This window comes from Cyprinus carpio, chromosome B4 (genome assembly GCF_018340385.1).
Source record: "Cyprinus carpio isolate SPL01 chromosome B4, ASM1834038v1, whole genome shotgun sequence".
In the NCBI taxonomy this organism is placed as follows: Eukaryota; Metazoa; Chordata; class Actinopteri; order Cypriniformes; family Cyprinidae; genus Cyprinus; species Cyprinus carpio.
The window spans coordinates 5,947,663-5,972,171 of NC_056600.1; the positions used below are offsets into that span (position 1 = coordinate 5,947,663).

General features: G+C 34.5%; 1 protein-coding gene and 1 long non-coding RNA gene across 3 annotated transcripts in view; one reads left to right on the top strand and one right to left on the bottom strand.

The window, feature by feature from the left end:
- Window positions 1–5,550: 5,550 nt before the first annotated feature.
- Window positions 5,551–10,739, top strand: LOC122137257. Its single transcript, XR_006154714.1, has 4 exons — window positions 5,551–5,731; window positions 9,164–9,345; window positions 10,222–10,367; window positions 10,601–10,739. It is a non-coding gene; the product is annotated as an uncharacterized LOC122137257 (long non-coding RNA).
- A 5,150-nt stretch (window positions 10,740–15,889) lies between these two features.
- LOC109069709 overlaps window positions 15,890–24,509 on the bottom strand; it is a 33,057-nt gene continuing 24,437 nt past the window's right edge. For both annotated transcript variants that reach the window (XR_006154461.1, XM_042721690.1), the window contains one exon: window positions 15,890–16,080. The gene's annotated coding sequence lies outside the window, so the exon portion shown is untranslated. The remainder of the gene's footprint in view (window positions 16,081–24,509) is intronic.

Below are 24,509 nucleotides of genomic sequence, written 5' to 3' on the forward strand. Positions count from 1 at the left end.
GTTGTGAGATATGGAGTCATTATGATATCATATCATATTGTGAGATAAAAAGTTGCGATTTTGAGAAAATTATTAGCAATTGTGAGATATGGAGATTCAAGATTTAGAGTCGCAAAATTTGCCAATTTGTGAAACGAAATGTAAATTGGGAGTTATGGAGTCATATTGTGAGATTAAAGTCACAATTTGGAAATATAAAGTTGCAGTTATTAGAAATTAAGTAGCAGATGGGAGATATCAAGTCACATTGCAAAATATAAAGCCACAATTGAGCTATAAATAGTTGCAATTACGAGAAATGTCTCAATTTTTTACTTTTGCTTTGGTGCTACAATAATATAAACTAATCAGAAAAATCTAATGCTGTAGATGGTTTGTGGCATCTGAACTCTCCTTGAAAGCAAGAAGATGCTTTGGAAAGTGTAGAAATCATTTCAGAGCTCTAAAGTAGACAGGACATGTGTTTCAGCATCCTTTTGTTGCCTTGTTTCCTGTGGTAAAGGAAATGCTGAGGAAAGTTTCTAGTAATGGACCAGAGTGCCTTTGAACCTGTGTGTGTGTGTGTGTGTGTGTGTGTGTGTGTGTGTGTGTGTGTGTGTGTGTGTGTGTTTGTGTGTGTGTTTGTGTGTGTGTGTGTGTTTGCCAGTGTTTCTGTATGTGTTTGTATATTTACTCCTTACTGAAATTCCTGGTTGGCCATTTTTCCATGTTTTTCTCTGGGCCCGGTCTGAAATCTCACCTTTGTTAGTCCCACATACAGTATGTATAAAACATGAGCTACTTCCTGTAAGAGTTGGGCCGCTTCTGAGACAAGACTTCAAAGTCCAGCTCACACATCTGAGAGCTGTTTTATCCAAGTAGAAAAGGAATGCATAATAACCAGAAGACTTTAATGATTCATATATAAATTAAATATTACACTCATTTTAACTGTATGGTAGGAGTGCCAAATTGTCCTCCCTGAGCTCAGTGCTGCAATCCAGTTTATCAACAAAAAGAAATACTGTATAGTATGTGAAAGATGTCCAAAACATATACATGAAATTCACCTGGATTCTCTTTCATTGAGGATACAGTGACCTCAAAACTGTAAGCACTAAAACCGCTCTGAAAATTAAGATTACTTATTTTTATTTTATTTGTTTTTTTGTTAAATAATTAATAAAAGAATCATGAAAAAAAGAAATGTTTTTTACAAAAATATTAAGCAAAGACTGACTTTGATAATAAGAAAAAGAAATGTTTCTTAAGCAGCAAATCAGAATGATTTCTAAAAGGATCATGTGACACTGAAAGACTAGAGTAATGATGCTGAAAAATTCACATTTGCATCAAAGGAATAAATTACATTTTAAAAATTATTAAAACAGAAAACACTTATCTTAAATTGAAATATTTAACAATATTACTCTATTTTACTGTATTTTTAATCAAAAGCAGCTTTGGTGAGCATAAGTGACTTCTTTCAAAAATATTACAAATATTTTGATCTTAAAACTTTACAACAATTGTTACCAAATGCAATGTTATTCCTACATTTTTAAGCAAGACTTGCATGTCCAAATATTCAGTGTATGGTCTATAGGCACACTTTTGAATATAAAACTCTTGTTGTAAGCATCTTTACGAGACCCAACATACTTGAGACAGGTAGCGTCCGGCAGAAAAACACAAAAATATTACTTGTTGGAAGTGTTACACAAACTTACAGCCTCATAAGCTGCTTATAGGTTTGTGCATTTACGAGAGGGATGAATAGAAATTTGGTTCCTCCAGTAAAGATGTGATTACGTCTAATGTGATTTTCGGTTTAAATCAATTAGCCTCTACTTCTTCAGGGACGACAAGGCAAACTGTTCACAAGCACACCTGAGAGGAATTCACTGTACCCCGTCCCATTCAGACCCACCGTCCCTGTGCGCGGGGAGATTTAATTGCAGACCTAATACAAACTGTGACTCTAAAACACATAAAAGCTATCCGCTTCAAATAATGCACTGAAACGTAGCCGTAGTAAATCTGATCAATAAACTGCTTTCATTAGGAAATTTATACTCAATAGGCCGAGCCACTTTTCGAACGCGTCTAACCGTATCCCATGATCTTCTAACTCGGCCCCCCACTTTGCACTGATCCCCTTAAAAAGCCAAAATGACCAAACCGAATCACATGACTTCCCTCCACATGCCAGACTCACAAAAAGGACCCAGCACTCTCAGAGCAATTGCTTATGGGTAAGCTGTGCTTTTGAAAGGCCTTCGTTATCTGGGTTTGGGCTAATCACTCGGTTGAATCACCTAAATGGATTTGCCTGCACTGTTACTTTTGGCTGTGGAGAGTTGTTGTAACAACAGATCGTAAGTTAATTTCAGGTTGTATCACTGGGTACTTGGAGCGCTTGAGGACATTTCTGATGTACACAAACATAGCGAACAGATAGAAAGCAATATAAGAATTAATGAATGTATACAAATGTACACTACTTTTCAAAATTTGGGGTTAGTATGTACAGAAAGCAATACTTTTATTCATTAAGGACGCATTACATTAATCAAAAGTGACAGTAAATGCTGTTCTTCTGAACTTTATATTAATCAAAGAATCCTGAAAAAGTATCACAGTTTCCAACTGTTTTCAACAGTGATGATAAGAATATTTCTTGAGCAGTAAATCAGCATATTAGAATGATTTCTGAAGGATCGCATGACACTCAAGACTGGAGGAATTGAGCTTTGCATCACAGGAATAAATTACATTTTAAAATATATTAAAATAGAAAACAATTATTTTAAATAGTAATAATATTTCACAATATTAGGGGCAAACATTAAGGGACAAAAAAAAATCAAATACATATACATAAATATACCGTTCCTAATTAACTAAAGTTAGAAACCATAAACAGTAAAAGCAAGCACTGCTATCTATATTAATATATCAGACCAGACTGCTTTATTTAGAGTCTGCAAGCTCTCAAGTCATTGTCTGGTCTGTCTGTTGTAAAATGTCTGAACACAATCAATCCATTTTACTTCAAATGTCATGAAAGATTGAAACAGGGGATAAAATTTGGCCTTTAAACAGAGAACTGTGTCTTATCTGATTGGAAGATTGTACATAAAGTGTCTAAACTCTTATTTATGAGTGTAAGATGAAAGCTGTATCAAAAGTTTAACAGGTTGTCACTCCAGATCCACACAATTGCTGGCATTATCCTGAAATTTGAGTTTATGATGTGAGTGATCGTATGGCCTGTGGTCCAGACAAAGTAAAATATATTTAAATTTACAACTTTTTTTTCTTCCAAGTGCACATAAAGTGCATTTGTGGGCTAAATTTGCAAAGCCCTGTTCAAAAGCTTTAGCTTGAGATATATTCATTACGGCTAAAATCTAATTGTGTAAAATGAAATAATGCAATAGCTGTTTAATGAAGACTAAGCAGAAAATTAGATCAACTTTGACCTTACCCGAACTAATAATACGCGGTTTGAAGAGCGACAAAGAAACATTTGTGTCCATGTTCTCTTCAAGTCAGTGTCATTTGTGTGTGTGTGTGTGTGTGTGTGTGTGTATAGAATCTAAACAGCGTCCATGTGCATGTGTGGACATACACAGAGGCACAAGTGTGTATTGCCGTCTCAAATAGTGTAAAAGCTTTCAGTCATCACAATAAGGTGCATAAATCTACCGATAATCCACACACACGCATACAGTAAGTTTGTGTATATACAGTTCTGTTCATACTACGCTCAACATTCTAGCTCCATCTCTACTCAGACGTCACTGAATTGTCCTCAAATTGTGTTAAATGAAATGAAATGCACGTTATTGCATTGCGTAGCTCCTGGAAACAAAGGTTTATTCACAAAACCAATAAATATCAGCTCATTGACGGTGTTATCAAAAAGAGGGTGAACTTTTCATATTTCAGACCTCTTCTCTGTTACGACTTAATCAAATGAATTGTAATATCCAGACATTTCTTTAAAGATTAATATACTGATTTTGTGATTTAAATTGGATCATTGTAATTTCCTTCCACAGACCGAACTCTCCACACTCTCTCCTGGGCCAAATTGATTAATCAGCACAGCCTGAGTTGAATTTGATGGTGGAGTAGAAGAACAGACACTAGTACAAAGTGAGCAGTGTGATTGAATGAAAGGCCTTGTCCATCTGGCTGGAACAGAGGCTGATCTTCTGGACTGTCATGGAGGAAATCACCTCTGATTTGTGGTGTATCAGATAAGGTATTTTTGGGGTATGTTGGGAAATCGGTCACATACAACACGGTTGATACCACAAGAGAGAGGTTTGTTACACAACAGGTGCATCATCTACAGCCACATGTCTGAATGTCATTGCATTTGGTAACAAAACGTTAAACCAAGTGGCATCTGCACAAAAATCCTTTTTTTTTTTTTTTTTTTTTTTTTTTTTTTTTTTTTGGCCTTTTTTCAACAATTCCTTTTTTTTTTTTTTTTTTTTTGCAACAATGTTATCAGATTATTAATCAAAAATACTTAATACTTAATACTTGTTTTGATATTATTTTTCTAATGCAGTGAAATTGCACAGGCTTTTATATAGAAGCCCACTTTTGCTTCAGCAATAAAACAAACTCATAATTGACTTCATTTATAGCAATTATGATTTTATATTTTGCAATTTTGAATGTGTCACAGTATGATCAATATCTCAATATAATAGCTCTCAATTAACTATTTCTCATCTCACATAGTTGTGGCTTTATTTCACAATTGCAACATAATTTTTTGGAACTGTAGCTAAAACAATTATAACTCAAACTCAATTATGTTTAAAAATATGAATTTATTTCTAATAATAGTAAATTTTTCTCCTCATTGCAATTTTATATTTCACAATTATAACTTTGTATCTCACTATACGGCTTTTCTATCTTGAAATGTGACTTCACAGCTCTCAATTTTCACTGTTTCTTATTATTATTACTTTATATCTTACAATACTTTTTTCTCCCATAATTGACATTACTGTATATCTTACATATGTAATTTTAACTTCATTTATTGTGATTGCAATTTTATTTCACAGTTATGAGTTTCATTGAAATATTTCATATTAATTTACTACTCAATTATATTCACAATCACAATATTATATTAAATATTTGAGATGAAACACTAACATCATACTCTGCTCTGAAATCTCACTGAAATTTTTAAGATGTTTAACTAAACTAATTTTGTCACAATTAAATAATGCACTTACTCATAACTTATACAATTCATAATTACTGGTTAAGGATTTCACTCACCAATACAATGTCTAAAATCAGTTTCTGATCTCAAAATGTGACTTTATATGTCATAATTGTGACTTTATATCTCAAAATTGTAACTTTATTTCTCACATTTTGTATCACACAGTACAACCTGGTTATAAAATTTCTTATGAATCCCAGAGTTACTTTTTTATTTTATACTTTGAGGCAAAAATGGGCTTCAATATTTTTAAGTGTCTAAATACTATTTGGGGAAACCAATATTTGGACCGTTTTGAACCAAAGAGATCGATGTATGTTAAGTGTATTAGTATCAATTATGCTTTATGAATGCTGAGTCATTTGTGCTAAACAACAATTCCTTTTCTAATTTCTTTCCTTTTTGAAGTTTGGCATTTTCACATGCCCAGAAGTCTTTTGAATTCCTATAAACCAGCATAATGGCATTAACAGCTGTCAGATGGTGAGAATATGTCTTTCAAACCATGCAATGAAGAACAATAACACTCTCCATTGGAGGGAATCCCACATTCTTGAGGGGCTTTCGCTTTTTGTTTCTCATCTCGTTTTTCTCTCAGCTGAGTACTCGGGTGACGTTAATATGAGACGATGCTTCTCTTTTCATCACTGCAGGGTGCTCCTCAAACCTCAAAAAAGCCTGACTTTAAGACCTATTAAGTTATTAAGTGGCTGATATGGCACACCCAGGTATGGGAAAACCACCAAAGTCAATCCTGTACCGCTCTGTAGTGAGGTGGAGGGTGTTCGTCTCAGTATGTTAGGTTTGTAATGAACTGTTATGAGGTACTTCAGCTCATCACATGTTGGCAACTTGAACATTTGGACAACTGAGTTTAGCCTGTTATGTGCGTGAGCAGAGCTAATTGTACGTGATACCCAAGGACAACACGAGTCAAGAGCATGAAAGCAGCACTGTAAACGCACATGCTTTTATTTACAGTACACACAAACACAAGCAATGCACAACACCAAGACTAAAAATAATTAAAATCTTGCATTCTCTGCTCAGAAATGTTTTAATGCTCCCCTTCCCATCTGTAGATATTAATATAAAAATCAAAAATAAAAAACTTTTCTCTCTTTTTTTTTTTCTTTTGGACATGTATTGAAATCTATAGAAGCATGTTTGGACATCATATAGTATTAAAATCTGGTAGAAGCATAGGCTTTTGGACATCATTCACATTAGTCTAGGACACATTAAAGTCAGCCAAAAGTAGCTATTTTTGTTTTCAAAATGTTATGTAAAAAATAATGACTGTGATCTTATGGCTTATGTCACATTAGTCTAGGACACTTTAGAAGCCGAAAATATGAAGCGTAAAATGGCCCACCACTATACCACACGCAACACCAATGATACAATTATGTGAATTAAATTATCTAGATTGAATTTATTTTGACAAAGGTAGCATAACACTGACACATTTTATATGTTTTTTTATTATTATTCTTATTATACAGCTAGTTTGTAATGGGATTTTTCATTAAAGTTTAACTTGATGCAACACAGCAAAGATTTGACGGATAAAAAAAACTTTCTCTGTTCCCTGAAGTTTGCACATATTGGCACTTTGTCCAGCATACAGTATAAACAATATCTCAATCTACTATGGCACTTTGACCAGCATATAAACAATATCTCAATCTACTATGATTCTAGTATAGAAAGCATTAAATGCTGAATTGACTTACCGGACCGTACCAGTTATATTCCAGCATTTTGATTTTACGAATAAGTTTCACTCTTAAAAGCCAAACTGTCGCTCTCTATGGCACAACAATATCACACATTACTTGTGTAGGCTCATCTGTGGGTACCTCTAAGCCATCGACACACACCCCGAGCCCGTTTAGCACTCCTAAGCTTACGAGCTGTTGATAATGAACCTGAACCCATTATTTTGAGTCAATGAATTGAAAGAAATGGGGCAAGGAATGAAAGCCACAGGGCCAATTACTGCCACTCTTTGATGTATTATTCTCCCTCACTCACTCAAATGGCTCTGCACATTTTGTCTTCATCCACTGTTTTTCATTAATTATTCTGTTGGGGTCAGAGTTCGGGCAGCTAATTGTGCAGACGGTCCAGCTTTGAGAATGGCAGCGATTCTCCAAAAGCTGACACCCTCTCTGGCTGTGCTCAGATACTTTGCATTATGCCAATTAATCCAATTCTTTGAGATTTTTTTCTTTCTCTCTTTCTTGTTCAACATCTCTTTCTGCTTCTTCTTTTGTAATTTATAATCTCTGAGAGTTATTGGGGGTTTGTTAGGTCAACTACAGTAACTAATAGTTTAGTGTGGCGACACATGAAGAGCTTTATTTAACATACTTTATAACAACTCATAACCTACTGGAGAATGTTTAGGGAATTTATTTATGTATGTATTCATGTATACTTTATGTATTTACTACTATTTTTTTTTTTAATTTTAAAAATCTTTTATAGAAATCTAAAATTTTACTAAATATTCATAGCAAAAATTGCTGTTCGCGAGGGCAACTTAGGGAAACATTGTTAATAATAAAGTATTAATTTCACTACATTTCATATGAATATTTCATATTTTCCTATTTTTATAGGAATGTTGTTTATATTTAATATTATAGACACTCTTATATTAATTCATAATATAATATGATATAATATTTTAGAATTTACTGTTCTATTCCCAATATTATAATAAATGCTGAATACTAAAATCTCACTGAAATTTACCTATTTACAAACAAACAAATGTAAATAAATAAATAACTTTTTTTAAATAATAAAATTAAGTAATATAACTACTGTTTCATAACTTTCCAAGTTTTACATTCATAATTAATGAAAAAGGATTTAATTTACCATGAAATAAATAATACTTTTTAATATCTTTGAGCTGAACATAAATAGAAATGTTTATTTATTAATTCCTACATCATTAATTAAAAACGATTTTAAATATCCCTGACATTTCTAGATTTGCAAAAAACAAGAAACTCAAACATTTTAGGAGTGAGTTTAGATTTCAGATTTCCTCACACCTGGGTCATAAAGGACAACACAATCATTTAAAAGTCTAGTCAGGTGCAATTCAAGACATAGAGAGAACTGATGAACCAGTAAATGTGTTCTTTGTGTGCAGTTGTTGTATTTTTTAAATCAGATTTGTGGTCTAAACATTAAAAATCACTGGCAGTTAACACCAAAACATGTATGTAGCCTTGAAACGACATGGCTTTTCCACGGTTTGAGCCAATTGATCACACATATTAGAATGCTTTCACCCCTGTTATGGCTATGAAAGTGGCCTTTCTTCACACCAAGATAGTTCACACTAAATGATTTATATGGCATCGTTAATGTGGATGAGTACAGATCCCAGTTTCTCTCATCTTGCATAAGACCTTTTCAAGTTATGTGTAAGCAAATGGATTTAATTACTACAATAAAAAGCCTGTTGGGGGCCTGTAGAGAAACTCACTCACTGACAACACAGAGGATTCCACAAGGATTTGGAAAACAAAAGAAATATTATTCTAGAGATTAACTTTCCTCAATGGGACGAATAGAGTAATCTGAATGAGATTAGGAAATGCTAATGACGTTCTCCTCAGATCTTGATTGGCATTTATCTGACTTCCTTTACTGGCTAATACCTAGCCACTTTCCTGCTCTTGACATAAACTGAAGAATGTATACAAAATTGGAAGATTTATCACCACTTTATAGTTTTATTTAACTGATTCCACAGAATAATTCTACTTTAATTCACATAATATTATTTTTTATGTACATTTTATTATTTTATTTTATGATCTTCATGGTCTATTATTCTCACAAGTGACTTGCACATCCTAACTGGATACGAACTTCTATCTCTTTCAGATATTTTGTCCAAAAGATGCCAGCAACTAATCAGTGTGGCCGAGCCATGACTCTGAGACGTCGGCCTGGGGGTTTTGTGAGGGCCCCTGGTGATACACCATATTAAGGGCCACAGTGGCCCTATTTGATACACGTCGCCCCATCAAACACAGGCATAGACTCACTCTGATCAGAAGCCAAAGGTCAGTCTGGACAGAAGAGTCTAGTTCTCTTGCCTTTTACCGTTTAACCAATACGATCAAAGCAATTCTATGTAGTGGAAAATCACATGCAAGAGCCGTCTCATAACAACAGACAATAATGTCACTGTTTTATAATCATGTTAATTATTATAATTTAATGTTTTGTAATCTTTTATCATTTTATTATTATAATTTATTATTAATAATAATAAAATATTATTAGAATTAAAAATAATTTAAAGTAAATTATTGCTATTATTATTATATTGATACAGCCCTTTTAATGCTTAATGTTTTTTTTTCTGCAAAGCTCAGATAAATGGAATTGAAAAAATCAGTATTTTAAACAATCCTTTACGTGCGAGATTAAGAATAAATAATTAGAAAAAAAAATTAATATTTTTTTTTCATACTCTAGGAAAAATTTTAATAAACTGTTTTGACTCCTATTTGAGTTTATACATCATGGTGTTAGGTCTATTTATTCATCTATTACAAATTTTAAACATAATTAAAATTAAAACCAATGCTGTTTTTTACAAAAATAATTAAAATCAAAACAAACACCTTTTATACATCATGGTGTTAGGTCTATTTATTCATCTTTTTTGTTTTTATTTCCTGTTGCACAGTACAGTATAGACTGAAATGTGATCTGCATGTTTTTGTCTGATTCACTCATTAAGACATCATCTCCTGCTCACATTCGCACTAAAGCCCAAACGGCACAGTGGAAGTACACATTCTGAAGTTTTATTTTACTTTCACACTCTAACAATTGCTGGGTTATTTTTTTTTTTATTTTTTTTTACCCAAATGCTGGATTCAGCTTGTTGGGTCATTTTATTGAGTTATTTTGAATATTTTTTTACCCAGGTGCTGGGTCATCTTTAACACAGGGTTGAGCCTGTCTCCAATGAAACATCCCAGAGTTACAGTCAGAGCACTGGCTTTGAGTCCTCTTATAGGAAAGAGCGGTTCCCAACGCCACCAATTTGGTGCACTTCTTCAGCGAAATAAAGGTTTGTATTTATTTTATTTCATTTATAAAGTGTTTACTGTGTTGTAAATTATATTATTTTAAACAACGCAACATAAGGATGAGGTGTCATGCAGCAGTGGTCATTTCGCATGATGAATAAAAGCCTTTTGCCTTGGATAACATAAATAGATTTTATTTGTTATAAAACTGAATATAATTTAATTTGATGTTAAAATATGTTTTCTTATCTCAGTATTGTTTGTTTATGGGCAGGTTTTGGAGTCAGTCACAGTGTCTTTAAGCTACGAGTGAAACGCGAACAGCAGCCCTTCACCGGCTCAGATTTCGGCAACACACTGGCACACGGTGAAAAGTAAATTACAGAGAACGGTTGAATACACTTAAATTAACATGCTACTTTTAAATGTTAAATTTTTTATGAATGTATGTTGAACGAGTTTAAAAGTATGTAATATTGTAAACTATGCTGTATTCACCCAAATAAATTCAATTTCAAAAAGTATTGTATTTTGTCCATGTGTTCTTGCTTAATAATAAATGTTCATCTTTTGATTATTGCTGTTGCCTCTAGTAATTATGTGTGTGATTTTAAGGCAGCAATATAATAATTTTTAAACAATAGTTTAAACTTAGTTTAATCCAGCATCTTTTAGAGTGCAGGATTTTATTAAAAATGAAAATGTAAAAAGTAAAACCTTTACTGCTTGTAATAATCCCTGCGCACCTAAATAGAAACCCCTCCCTCTTAACGTTAGTCTAGCCCTCTGGCCAGATCAGGCCCCACAGGTGCCCCAGGGCACAGCGCTCTGCCCCACTCAAGGCTAAAAGCCTACACTAGCATATATTCCATGCACTGAACCTTTTTCCTTTGAATCCTATTTGTGGCTGAACTTGGTTTAACTGAAAAAGACTGCCGACTTCACTCAATTAGGCCTAATAGGATTACAGGGCTGGTATGGGACGGGCGGTTTAAATAAGACAGGAATTTTGGCAGACACCTGCTACATGTACTGCATTATTCTTATAAAGGAGAGTACGCTTGCTTGTTAATGTGGCTTGCACATGCTAGGACTTCAGTCGCCATCTTTGTTGAGGCAAGAATGAAGCTTGCAGTAAACTGACCGATCACTTGTTTCAGGCCTTACTTGATGCCAGTGCATCTGGTATTCAGGCATTTTACGGGCATCTAAGCATGTGTGTAACATATAGTAAACAAAATAACAAAAACCACTAAAAATCACAAAAAATCATATAATAAATATAAATAATTAAAATAATTTATTATATTATTTTATATTGTTCTAATACAATATTTAACTAGGGCTGTGGAATTAATGCATTAATTTGATGCAACTACAGTAGTCAGCATTAGAAGTGGATCAAAAAAGTTCATCAAAGTTGTCCTAAGACAAGAACACATTTTGGTTTTAGGACAACTTTGATAAGGTTTTGATCCACTTCAAATGTTGACTATTGTATTTTTTGGGTGGGGGGCGGGGGGGTAACGCATTTAAATTAATGCATTTAACACACCCGCCTAGACCTGTACATCATGACAATGCATGCAGTTGCAGATGAACATGATGCATGATGACTGACTTGGGTGATGCAAATGTGATATTGATTTTACACAATAGTTCAATAAACAATGGGTTAATGTTGTGTTAAATTTTAGACACAATATTGTCTGCTTGATTTCGCCAAAAAAATTGTTTCAAACAATTGCACAGTAGAATTTTGCTTACATTTCTGAGAGTACAAGAGTACTTCTGCTCAGAGTCAGACATTTCTAGAAAGGGAGAACAGTGATGATACTGGACTGAGTCACTCAGCTGTCCTGGAAAAACCCCATCTCATGTTGCAATTGATTACAAGCTGTTTGTCATAATCAGTGCTGCTAATTCGGTTTCCTCTCACTGCTGATTCACAATGATTGGAAGTGGATTTTGATGTTCCGCTGCTTTTATTTCCATCATTCCTTCGTTCCATCTGTCTGTCTTTCTTTTCATCCTTTTCTTCTTGTCCTGGACGATTGAGTTCATCGGAGGTCATTTTTGTGATGTGTTTATAAATAACACTATGTTTCTCTTGAGCTGCGCTTCACCCACCCTGCTTTAGCAATGCTTGTTCACTGCAAAACAGATTTCATACTGACTGAGTGCATAAGTATCTGTTTTATTTGCACATCAATGCAAATATGCAGTTCTATAAATGTGTAATGCCAAATTGGTTACATTTTGGTAGTATAAACATACACTTGAAATGGGACATGCAGACGTTGAATAAGCTGACACAACACCAATAAATGCATTTATATAAATTAGTAGTAAAATACATAATTCGCAAAAAAGTAGGTGTTTCGGTTGTAATGAAACTGATTTAGTGACCAATTTTTTCTTATATATTGTGATGCACATCTCAGTGAAGCGTGTTTTAAAAAAAAGAATAAAATGTAGGACGAGGACAAGTGTTATTTTAGAATATACAATTGTAGTTTTTGTTAATATTTTGATTTTCTATTTTATTTATATTTTCTCTTTTCATTTTAATTTCAGTTAAACTTTTAGTAATTTTGTAGTGTTTTTATTGTCTTCTATGTTAGTTTCTTCTATTTTATTTAAATATGTCTATATAATTTATAGTTTATGTTATAGTTCTTTTTTTAAGTTTTGGTTTTATAGAAACTTAAAAAACATTTTATTTTTTATTTCAATATGTCTATTTCAAATAATTAATTTTTGTGTCTGTGTGTGTGTACTTGTTTATGCTTCATTGAGGATACGTACAAGGATAGTAAAATCTGAAACTTTTAACGTTATTGGTCCCCACGAGGGAAAGAAATTATTAAAAATAGTATATGATGTTTATCTGAAAGTGTAACGATTAGAAAATAGAAAATATCGTTTGGTCAGAATAAAAGTAATAGAAATCTATGGAAAGTCCCCACAATTCACATTAATCTACGCTACACAACTGTCTGTCCCATTATACATCTGCTGACCTTGCCTCCTCCTGCCAGTCCAGTGGCTCGCAGGATGTCAGACAGAATTTAGGTCTGAGCCAGACGGGGTGGGTGGTCCCCCTCACAGTCTGCTTTGGTCCTATTAGTCAGTCAGGATCCAAACAGCATCCCCCAACATCTCCGTCTGCCTATAACACATCTTCCCATAACCCCTCAGCTCCACAACTTGCCTCTGTCACACTTGAGATAAACCTTATAGACAGGGGCGTGTAGATACACACTTACAGATCTGTGCCTTTTGAGTGAAAGTGTGTGTGTACGTCTGCCGTAGCCTAAAGGGACAGAGCACTTCAGAGAGACGAGACTCTTTCCTCCAAACACAGGTAGTGCTGCAGGGTTTGAAATACACAGCCCCACGCCAAAACACAGACACACACACACACACACACACACACACACACTTTAACACATGAAAGGCCTCTTGTGGACCAGAGCAAACACAAGGCAGCTTTGATGTCCTCCAGCCTCTTTTATTCCCTTTCTATCCCCTAAAACTGACTGTTGCTTTGCTTTTCCATCTGAAAACCTGATTTCTAGCTTTTTTCTTCTGACGCTGAAGTGTGTTTTTCTTTTGTCTAAACAATTTAAGCATATCATAACTCATTGACAAATGATCACAAATTAGATGTATTATTATTATTATTATTAGATTTATTTATTTTTATTTTTTTTGGTAAATTTTTTTTATATAGAAAGTTACCTGTGATAAATGTAAGTTGTTTTTTATCATTTAAAAATAATACATTTTATAATAATATAAAAATATATATTTTTATTTTAAAAAAATGACCCGCTAACACTAGCATTCTCTATTCTTTTTCTATTCTTTCAGATTGTTTTCTTTTTATTTATTAAAAACATTATAATAATTGCTATGTGTACCCCATTAGACTAAACTTGTCATGGCACTTATATATTATTGGTCTTTTGTTGGTTTTCATTGCTTCTGTTGTCCCCATTTGCAAGTCACTTTGGACTAAATATAAATGTTATGTATACATATTTGGGCTGGTAAGCGATTACATTTTTTTAATCTAAAGCAACTCACAAAACTGGCTTTTTCTTAATCCTTTGCAAAAGAAAAAAATGTATAGAAACTATATAGAAACAAACTCACACCCCAGTTCAGGACCTTTTGCTTTAAAAATTGCTTTTTAAAGTCAAAATAAACACTTGTCGAATGTGTCTAGTCTGATTACAGTAACAGAGGACTTGTGTTCTGTCAACACATAGTGTGGAATTACGCTCCGAAACAAAACCACCAGCAAATCCACAGCATCGGAATTCCAGACAAACGAGTCCTGCCACACAAAGGGCTGTTTGGGTGGTTTCTGACTCAAATGTGCGGACATAGGCATGCATCTATAATCACATTATGGGGTTGAGAATCAATGCGGCAGAAAGGAGAAAAAAAATACTGATTTTGTACAATGCATTTCACACACATGTTAATTATATACAGTATTTACATGTGCAGGATGTGCTGTTAATGAAATATGAAACCTTAGCCTTTATTTATTCCTGGTATCTAAAAACTGTTTATATAGATTTGATTGGAATTGAAAAGTTTTATATGGCACATTGGTTGTCACCCTGTCACTGAAATGACATTTATATTTTTATATATTATTAAAGCTAATATTAATCATGGCCTTAATTTATTAAAATAAAGTCATAATCCAGTGAAACAATGTAATAATAACATTCACATACATGCCAAGTGATTAACACTCTCTGACTCACTCTCTCTCTCAGATCATGTGTGAGTTCTTGCTCCCTCCACCCCAAGAGATCATTTTAATTTGTGTTATGATGCATGTAACTAAATTAAGATCAGCTGTAATGATCCTGCCAGCACTCCTGTGTGCTAATGAATGCCAAATAAAGATTGACTTAGTCAACACAAAACCCAAATTGATCTAATATATGCTGTGAATGCCACTTAACTCACAGTTCCACTTAATAATATCAGTCAATACATGTTGTCCATGAAGACATACTTGCAATCAAAAAAAGCAAAACGCACTGCATAGCATTCGGTTTTATACACTGTAACATAATATTCTTTTTTTCACAATTTCAAAGCGTTGTTGACCCAAAAATTAAATTTTGCTGAAAAGTTACTCTCCCCTCAAAGATGTAGATGAGTTTGTTTCTTCAACAGAACAGTTTAGGAGAAATTTAGCATTGCACTTTCTCTCCATTGGATCCTCTGCAGTGAATGGGTGCCGTCAGAATGAGAGTCCAAATAGCTGATAAAAACATGATTCCAGTCCAACAATTAATTTCTGATGAAGTGAAAAGCTGTATGTTTGAACGAAACAAATTCATCAGGGTGTTTTAACTTTAAACCGTCACTTCTGCCTATCAGCTGTTTGACGGCACCCATTCACTGCAGAGGAGCCACTGGTGTGCAGGTGATTTAATGCAGAATTGCTCAAAATCTGTTGCAATGGAAAAAAAAAACTATTCCTTTAAATGCCAACAAGCAAAAACAAAATGATGTGTTAGTGATTTTGCATACCTCCCATCGGGGCCAGGTGGAGGGCTGACTGCTGTGGTAGGGGCCTGGGTTTGATTTGGTGTTGTAGGTGTAGGGGCAGGAGAAGAACGAGGGTCCCGGGACCCACTGGTTCTGCTGGTTTGCTAAATTAGTCGCAGGGTCCGATTGAACAGTGGAGAATGACTGGAACATTGTGGATTCCTAATGCTGCACAGTGAAAACACAACACAAGAGATGAGCGAGCTTTGACATGTGACATGTCACTGTATCTACATTATTTATATCCTTTTATTTAGTGTTCGTTCAATGCATGTTTCATTTAAATTTAGCCACTTTCAAAACATTCTGCTTAGATTTACATATTGAATAAATCAGTGTGACATGTAAGCCAGAACCTCTAAAGCTGTTAAAATGAATTTAAAAAAGTGAGTTGAGTGTACTGTCCCTTGGGTTCATCTGAAATCACATTTGAGGGATGTTTTCTTTCAGCCTGTGATCATGTTTTGCAATACGTCTTTGTTTAGACTCACGTCAGCTCTGCATCAGTTGTTTGAAACAGAGCTGGAATAATGAGAGGCAGCGTGCCGCATATATAGTCTCTCAGTTCAACTGTCACACTCAATCAGTGATTTTAGTGTAAAAAAAACTTCCAGTGTTATCAACGTTAACAGCAGTAGATTCTCGTCTGAAGGTGACGGACGGTTTGAAAGTCATTTGCACATTATTGTGATGTATTATTGAAGGAAATTTATAATGATTTTTTTTTTATATTATTTAATTAACATTTTATCATGCTATCTAAGTGTTATTTATAGAATAGTATCAATACCAAGTCTAAATTATTGGCTTGTATAATGTTGACATTGTACTGTGTGATGCATCATTTTTTTAATCAGTTATTTTAATTGTTTTAATTAGTCTTTCTTTATTATTAGTTGTTCTGATTTTATTCAGTCTTTTTGTGAATATTTTTGGTCTATGATGATGTGCCGAGCTGGAAAGTGGCTGCAAATGGCCTGTTGTTCTTCAGCACTGATCCCACACTGGTCCTGAGGAGAGGACATTGTTCCTGAGACTGTGGCATGATCAGCTCTGGTGGACACAGATGCCACTCTGAGATCTCAGACGTAATGGGCTTATGAGAATATGTCTTTTCTGCAGGACAATGTGCGTTTTGGGCCGTTTCTCCTGAATGATGAGGGACTAATGAACTTGACAGACACAGGGATGACTGGAGGGAGAATCACGGAGAGCTGGAAGTCTGAGAAAACTAGGTCGCCAAACTAAAGTCCACTCAACAGACTCAACATTTATCTGTCTGTCTATCTATCTGTCTGACTGTGTCATATTTATCTATCTATCTGACTGTCTTTGTCTATTTGAGTATCTGTCTCTCTCACCCTGATGTAGCTACACTTCACGAGATTCATTTTAAAAGCTGTTCGCTATCCATGTTTGACTACGGTGCATATGCAAGGAAGGAATGATTCTTCCTTATTGTTCAACTCTTCTACACGCTTTAAATTCAGATATTTGATATGTTACAATATGTAGGTATGATGTAGAGTTATGCAGCTTGAGGATCTCATTGTATCAGCGAGAGATCAGTGAGACCGTGACGCCTCACACAATCAGAGAGGCCACGCTGAGAGCCAGACAGCACTGTGAAAGGAAAGAGCTCCATAATGGAGGAGCAGGAGGTTGAGCACAACGTAATTGGCAAGTCTTCCTCCTTTTTTGCCCACACCTCTCTACTTCCATGCATGGTGCAAGTGATGTTAAATTGCCTTCTCTCTCTGTATTCCCTCATTATTTCTCTCTTCCTGTCAGCATTGCCGAACAGTAGAATATGCGATCCTAGACACCAGTCAGATTCGGAGATGGACTGAAATGCTGCTAAAGAATGTTCCTGTCCATCTGTCAGCATTCCAGGGACAGAGCTGCTTTTAGCTTCCTTCATTTGAGACAATCGTCCCTGTCTGTGCTTCACTTGGGTTTGTGTCCACATTGGGTCACTATTTGTGTGTGAGCCTCTCCATTATGAGGAGAGTAAGTATTCCTCCCAAACAACAGGGGCATTTTCTAGAGCTAATACTATAATGAGGGAAGGTAATGACACTAAACCAGGGCTTTTGTCACAGACCTCTGTGCCTGCAGCAGAGGCAATGTTTGACACATTCAGAGGTTAGAAATCCCAAGCCATTTTTCTATTTACTACAATTTACCAAACAGTAAAACCCTATATTTGGCATTCATCAGGATTCAAGGGGTATGCTGGCAAACAGGTTTTCGTGCTAAACCGCAACCTGCTGCATTTGGCATTCTCATCATAACTTTCACATGTTGATTTAAATTTTTTGTAAAGAATTTCGTACTGGTGCTTGCTAAAGCAATTGTTTTTGCGCATTTTGCCCATACGTCTCATACAAATCATGCAGGTGATCAGGTGTTTTGCACTTAGGATTTAGGCCTTTTGGATAATAAAACAAATTACAATAAAATGCATTAAAGAAAGTACCTTAAGCCATATCTAAGGACCAGGGCCCTCATTTATCAACAGTTTCACGCAAAGTGTGTGATCTACCGACTTGTACTTGTATGTAGGAATGTGTGTAAATATAAGGACAAAATATAGAACCTTTTCTATGCACTATTGATAAATGAGGTCCCAGAATATCATGGGTTTAACTTTAGCCAATAAGCAACAAGGTGACAAGTCATTTTGGCACTGAAAATCAGCTTTTTGATGATAAACATGGCTTTTATCCCTGTCAATGTTGTTGATTTACAAAGGGGTCATTTTTGGATGTCACCAGGGTCAAGATGAGGTCAACGAGACACTGGTGAGCTTTAACTAGTGATTTACAGTGTATAGTAAAACCCTTCAGGCTTATAGGTCATTGGTTAGCTGGTTGTGTAGGTGGAGACAAGGAAGTATAGGATATACTTAGGAATTGTAGCCTCAGGTGAAATGCATATCAGTGCAAAATGCCCTCACAGGATAAAATCCTGCCTTGCTCTTGTTAAAAGTCTAGAGAAAGAGCTTTAGAGTATGTATATGTGAATGTATGTGATATAAAATGTGTGTGAGAGAAAAAGAGAGATCTTAGAGGATGTGTCTCAGTCTGATGATCTCTCCTTTCCCCCCGGGCTTCATTAAAACTCCCTCAGAAACGGCCTTGTGTGGCAGTTTGCCCCTCCACCAGCTCTGGGCTGAGAGACAAAACACTTGTTTCCTCTCTCTCTCCCTCTTTCTTTCTCATGTTGTCTCTCAGGTCCTCAAAAGGCTTTGTTACAGGCTTTTCAAGTAGAAGCACCTATTTATTTGCTCTTTTCACAGTTAATTCTTGGTTTTCTGCTTTCCCCAGATGCCGAGCAGGGCTATGGTGCTTCTGCCTGTGCTCAGGTCCTGAGTCACTGGGTCTGGATAATGGACAGACTTAGAGATGGAGCAATGCATCTTAAACACACTAAAATAAAAGCTATTTTGGCGGTTTCATTCCTATAGTGCAGTACATTCTCAAACACTCATCATATCTCTTATATTGGATAAAATATTAAACTCAGTTTTTATTTATCACAGGTCAGCTTATGGTAAATAGATTAACTACTTTGATGGGCTTTCTTTGTTTATTTGTTATATAGATGTCCCCAAAAAGTTTTGCCAACTTCTAAGGTTTTTTTGGTTTTTTTGGCAATTTGCCTTTTATTGTGACAGGACCGTATTTAGACAGGAAGCAAACTGGGAGAGAGAGCGGGGACGGGATCGGGAAAGGTCCACGAGCCAGGACTGGAACTCAGGATGTCCAAAGCACATAAAAACATTTTTTTTATTATTATTATTATTCCTGGTAATGTTTTTTTATTTTATTAATTTATTTTGCTCTTTTATCTAATCAAAATGCTTCATACAAAACATGCAGATACTTTAGCTAGTTACCCATTTACTACTTTTTGCAGGCCATTTTGCAGGCCATTTACTACTTTTTGAAGGCAAGTATTATTACAATACATATAGTACAGAAATTATAGTAGATGTTAATTAACTTTTATTGCATTGCATTAGCATGCATTTAAACGTGTCTTGATCTTGACTGCAAATGTTCGAATAGTTCCTACAGTGCTCCCTCTGGGTTCGTTCTGCATCTCTGTCTGTAGTTTTTTCTAGGAGTTCATTTGTACAGTGCTGAGGATTCAGATGGCTAGAATGAGTTTATTTGCTTTGGTGATTTTTCATGTTTAGTGTAATCTGGCAGCTGTAATAGAGCCTGTCTGGACAGTTTGACTGTTCAGTCTTAGTCTCAGTTGTGTATCTCTGTTGTAATCCTGTTAGGAATACCCACTGAGCTGGCATGTGAAGTCACTGTTTGCATTCCCCACTCCTGATGAACCCAGAGAAGATTTTGCACATTTCACTCACACTTGGGTTCACTACATTAGTAAGGAGGTAATGGGTTTTTGTATGTGATGTCACTTGGTGGGGCCATAAGATTTATTTCAAAACAGTGAAATACCTGCCATTAAAGGAGTAGTTTGCCCAAAATAAAAATTTGCTGAAAATGTACTTACCCTCAGGGCATCCCAAATGAATTTGTTTCTTCTTCTGAATAGATTTGGAGAAATTTATTTCATCAGTTGTATACATCAGCTATAATCCACAAGTAATCCACACCCCACTCATCCAACAATTAAAGTCTTAAGCAAAAAGCTGAGTCTTTGTTCAAAACAAATTCATCATAAAGATATTTTAAGTCCTCTATCTTTGATATTGCTTTTTCAGTGAAAAAGTCACCTTGTCTGAATCAGGAGAGAAATGTGCACAGATCAAGCACTGTTTACAAGTGAAAACAGTACAAAACATTATTGTTATAAACAAATATGTCAGTGGATTTTGATGTAAAAGGACAACAGGGGATAGACTTTTTGACTGGAGGAAGCGTTATTATAGAAAATGGACTTGTACTTTGGATTTGCTTCTTACAAACACAAGATGATAACTGATGGACTGGAGTGGTGTGGATTATTGTGATGTTTTTATCAGCTGTTTGGACTCTCATTCTGACGGCACCCATTCACTGTAGAGGATCCATTGTTGAGAAAGTGATGTAATGCTAAATTTCTCAGAATCTGTTATGATGAAGAAACAAACTCATCTATATGTTAGGTGGCCTTGAGGGTGAGTAATTTTTAAATTTTGTGTGAACTATTCTTTTAAGTAAATTTTTTATAATGCGATAAACCCCCCATTGCATATGTTTTCTTGTGCACCCTGTTTAGGGAAGTTGTTCTCATTATGTATGTTGGCACATAGTTCATATGCAGAAGAAAAAATATTAGCAGCTTTTCCCAAATGCACCAGAAAGGGAAGTAGAGGCTTGTGTTTGTGTCTGTCTAACTGGTGCTTTTTCTTGAATCGATCTCATCTCATGTCAAACCCAAGAGCCACAGGCCAGGGAGAGAGCAGACATTCAATGTCATCTCTGATTTGCCAAGGTTGAGCAGTGCCTCACCTTCCCATCAACCCCTCCGCTGTCACTGATTGGACGAGGTGAGCCGAGCCTCACTTGTGCCTGAACCCTGCCTCGTGTGATACAAGAGCTGCTTTGTGGGCCTCATAGACGCTGTAGGGAGACAGACTCAGGGTGAGTGGACATGTTCTTGAGGGCTCTCCAACCATCGCTCACTGTGGAGAGCTCCTTCATCACCACGCTGTCATGATAGCACTACTCATAAGAGCACCAAAACCGCCTCTCCTCCACAAGGCAATTCAGACTCCCTTTCTGTCATTAAGCAATATGAAGTCTGGAATGTGAATGCCGAGATGTTTGATTCCTGCCCTTTATGAACTTATCTGGGCTGGGTGAAAATATTACTTGAATGTCGGAGAGGAACCCAGTGTATTACAGCTTTAACTGCAGTTCCTCTGATTCCCACAAGAGGTCACTGTAGACAGCATGAAAGTCAGCTTTGAAAACTTGAGAAGATGAGAAGTCTGATCGTTTGCTTAACTTTCAGTTTTTCTTTCTCTTCTCTCTTTTCTTTTTTACAATTTTTTAAACATTTTGTCAGTAGTATCAAGATCATATCATTTTGAATAAATTGTTACTTTATACTAAATATGTGTGAAGATGATATGATAATATTATAGTAGTATATATGATTGTTAAAATGTAATGTATTTAATATAAGAGTAATAATATAATATTATCACAGTATCTTTTAAAATCATTTAGATTATTTATGCAAAATAATAATAATTACTACCACTACTACTACTACTACTAATAATAATAATAATAATAATAATAATACAATAAAATAATTTATTAAAAATAAATTAAAACATAACATACTTTTTTTCTGTCAAACAATTAAACAAATCTGTGAAATAAGGATTAATTTAACAGATCAGTTTTTAACATTTAAATTTACTGAAGTGGGATGTCAAGATCAAGTTATTTTTAATAAATCATTAATTTATCTAATAAAATGTGATGATTATAAGAATACAGTAGTTCTCATCATTATTTGCATATTACTATTAATATAATACATTTAAATAATATTATATGTGTATATATTAATTACTGTAATATATAAATATTAATCATTGTTACTGTTTCTGTTGTTAACACTGTTGTCATGAGAGCTTTCTTTTGCATATGTTATGTAAAAACACACATCCTGCATCTGTCCACACCTCTCTTTCTCAGGAAAGTGGTGAACTCATATCCCCTCTGTAAATTGTACACATCTCTGAACAGTTCTGTTACATTTCAAGCTGTTTTGAATCTGAATGTCTTAACATACTTTAATTTTTTTTAATCTCATATTTACATACTTTAATCTCATATTATTATATCATATTTATATAATTTCTCCCCCTCAAGTCTACTTATAATATTTTAGTCATAATTTAGTATTTCATGATGCTCAAAAGTTTTTGTTTCTGTATTATATGATGTAAATTCCATTTCCAAATGTGAATTATGTAACAGTACTGGGAATATTGTTAAAAGTAAAATTCAGCTTCTCCTTAAAATAATAATAATAATAGTAGTAGTAGTAAAGAGAGTTTGGGACCAGAGTTTAGCCCCGTTGTTGCTTAAAGAAACATTAAAATAAATATAGATATGAAAGAAAAGAAAAATAATCATTTTAAAAATGATAAATCATTAACAATAATAATAATTTACAAAAAAAAAAAAAAAAAAACTGTTGCACTTTAAGTACTGGGTAATATAAGGTAACTACTTGGGTTAAGGTTAGGTTTAGGGGCAGGTTAAGGGTGAGTACCTAGTTGTTGTAATTACTATAACAATTACATTGTATGCATTTTATACAATGTATGCATTTTATTACATTGTGCTACCAAAAAAATCTTCATAAACTTTAGGATCTGGTGAAGGACTAATGATCCTTCAAGGTTCTAAAAGTGCTCTTTTTTAGTACATCAAACTCAAAATTCAATATCACTATTTAATTTCTAATAACATGATCACTTGAACAAATATTTTGTCCTTTTATGCTATATTTTAAGCGTAGCACTCCCTTTGTAGGATGTGATATTGTAATATGGCATATTGTATTTATAAAACACCTTGTTTTGTCAATTCAATTATATTTGAATGATTTACTGTAAAATAATATGATAGATTCTATAAAATGACATCTAAGAACTCTTAGCTAAATATAAATCTGAACATGACATGCATAATATTTAATTAAATATTTGTATTTAAATACATGCATATGTGAACTAGGGTACTTGATACTCTTGTTAAAGAGTTAGTAAACTAAATGTGAAAAGGGTTAATATTGCAAAAGATGTTTTTAAGGAAAACAATACAGCAAAAGTGAGACATGAATGCATTTTAGGGTTCATCTCCAACTAAAGCCACTGGAATGATGGCGTTCTGTTCAGTCCATCTCACCGTCTCCCAACTTTATGCACACATTTTCTCATTTTTCCCCCTCGCACCTTGTGTCTAAGATTTTATACTTATCCATTATCTCATTGTCATTCAAATGTTAGATACCTTTCCCTCTCTATTTTCACCTTGTCTGTGTCTCGGATCACCTCTGCGTGCCACCTGACATTGATCAACACCTGCCAATCACCTGCTCTCAATTTCTCACTCATTCTCCCTCTTCATATAAATGATATTAATCTGTGGATGGCTCCTGCTCTTGCTCATCTGTCTCTGATATCTCCATGTGTGTTCTTTTCTTTCTGACCATTTCAAGTAAAAGTCTGCGTCTTAAGGCCACGTGTCTGTGGTCTCATGAAAGATTCCCATATGCTACTCCTCAGACGCTCAGCATTATTGCCCATAGACTGCTCCGCACTTCTGCTTTAAGTAAATCTCTCCTGTCATGCAACATTATGTAATTCCTGGTGTGAGTGACAATTGCTAAATATGGTTATGTTTGTTTCCAGGCCCCAGAGATTGATTTTTAAATGTTTATTTATTTATATATATATATATATATATATATATATATATATATATATATATATATATATTTATTATTTTTAATTATTTATGTTTTAGAATTTGTTTTCATAATTATTTCAACAAGCTAAACTCTTTTCCCAAAATTTATGGATCATTCATTTTACTATTTACTATTTT